The 2,224-nt window shown below is 40.3% G+C and overlaps 1 pseudogene; it reads right to left on the reverse strand.

Annotated features, from left to right (window-relative positions):
- The window catches only part of LOC119613393, a 6,448-nt pseudogene extending 4,569 nt beyond the window's left edge, over positions 1–1,879 (reverse strand).
- Between the last annotated feature and the right edge of the window lie 345 nt (positions 1,880–2,224).

Here is a 2,224-nt window from a genome sequence, read left to right on the forward strand (position 1 = left end):
TCGGCGGCATTCGATTCACTAAATTTTCTCTTTTGACCAGGTTTAGCAGCAGGAGCACTTTCTGGTTCTTCATCACTGGAGCTATCATCGCTATCGTCAGACTTGGCTGCCTTTTTGGCTGGAGTAGCAGCGGCAGCAGCTGGTTTTTTAGCGGGCTTATCATCTTCGTCCGAGCTATCATCGCTAGAACTGTCAGCCTTTTTAGGCTTAGCAGCAGCGGCAGGAGTAACATTAGCCTTCTTTGCTGGTGGCTCATCATCAGAATCTGAGGAATCGTCAGAACTAGAATCGGCCTTTTTAGCTGGTGTAGCGGCTTTAGCAGCTGCTGGTTTGGCAGCCTCCTCTTCATCGGATGAGGAATCATCGGATGATGAAGCTGCTTTCTTTTTAGCAGGAGCAGCTACAGCGGGTTTCTTGGCTGCTGATTCATCGTCGTCATCGGAGGAAGAATCATCCGAAGAGGAGTCAGCCTTCTTTTTAGCTACTACGGCAGCAGCTTTTTAACTACTGGTTTAACAGCAGGTTTTTCATCTTCACTGGACGAATCATCACTGCTGGAGTCGGCTTTTTTGGCTACTACAGCAGCTGGTTTTTTAGCTACAGCAGCAGCTTTAGGTTTTTCATCTTCGCTGGAAGAATCATCACTGCTGGAGTCGGCTTTTTTGGCAGCAACTGGAGCAGGTTTCTTGGCAACTGGTTTTTCATCTTCAGAGCTGTCATCATCGCTGCTGGACTCGGCTTTTTTAGCAGCAGCGGCAGCAGGTTTTGCTGGTGCCGCTTTAGCAGCTGGTTTTTTCATCTTCACTGCTATCGTCAGAAGAATCATCATGAATCGTCTTTCTTTGACTTAGCGGCAACCACAGCAGGTTTAGCAGGAGTAGCTTTAGCTGCTGGCTTTTTCTCATCATCACTGCTATCGTCAGAAGAATCTTCCGAAGATTCTTGTTTCTTAGCGGGAGCAGCAGGTTTAGCAGGAGTAGCTTTAGCTGCTGGTTTCTTCTCATCATCACTGCTATCCTCAGAAGAATCTTCGGAAGATTCTTGTTTCTTAGCGGCAGCAGCAGCAGGTTTAGCAGGGGTGGCAGCCTTAGCAGCAGGTTTTTCATCATCACTGCTGTCATCGGAGTCATCAGATGATGCTTGTTTCTTAGCCACACCATTTACTTTAGCCGCTGCGGCTTTGGCAGCGGGTTTTTTCTCTTCATCACTGCTATCGTCTGAGGAATCTTCAGAACTGGAGGCAGCTTTCTTAGCGGCAGGCTTGCCATTGCTGACAGGAGCAGCAGCTTTCTTAGGGACTTCTTCCTCTGAATCACTGTCACTATCGCTATCTTCAGTTGTTTTTACAGGAGGAATTTTTGTTTTACTATTTTGTACATAGTATTGCAAAATGTCTTCCAATTTGGGGGAACCCTTAGCAACGATGGCCTGGAAATGAGAAATAGAAAAAATTAGCAAAATAAATATATGAAATTTATAAAAATGCCATGTGTTTGTGTATGCAATCATTGGCATAGACCTACAACCCACACTTATACATACACACATGCGGTACTTTGCGCGAGGCTTCCTCGGCCGAGCACATTGTTTTTTTTTTTTTTTTTTTTTCTTATTGTCTTGAACTTACAGCTTTGGTTTTGTGTTGATAAACTTGAGCCAAAGTTTTATCTTTTCTTTGTAAATATTCATGTATTATTGCAGCTAATAATTGATCATTTGCTGCCATTTTTAATTTGTTTTTTCTTTGCACGTTTTTTATTAATATAATTTAATTTTTTAACTAATTTTTCCTCCTGCGTCGTCCAAAACACGTGTTGGTTGTGTGCGAAGTAAAAAACTTAAAGACCAGCGTTGTATAATTTAGGCACTACTACAAGCAATGGTGAATAGCGTACTTAATGTGTTGCCACGTGGTGGGTATTTTTTTTACTTTACCCACAAAGTATACATTTATATAGAGTTTATCAAAAAAGATGGCTTTTTTAAGAAAATTATACTTAAATTGTAATAAAAATGTGTATTTTAAAAGAAATAACCATAAGATAAACTTAAATTTTTAAAACTATTATTAAGTTTTGAAATTATTTTTACCGTCTGGTAACTTATTTTTTGCTGTGTTTACAAATATGGCTACTCCACAATAACAAAGTAGCGGTTTTTTTATTATTGTTATTATAACTCTGGCAGCTTAGTTTTTAATATTACAAAACAAATTTAAAAAAAA

This window comes from Lucilia sericata, unplaced genomic scaffold (genome assembly GCF_015586225.1).
Source record: "Lucilia sericata isolate MDLA Ls3-8-SP2 unplaced genomic scaffold, ASM1558622v1 Contig002103F_arrow, whole genome shotgun sequence".
Taxonomy (NCBI): Eukaryota; Metazoa; Arthropoda; class Insecta; order Diptera; family Calliphoridae; genus Lucilia; species Lucilia sericata.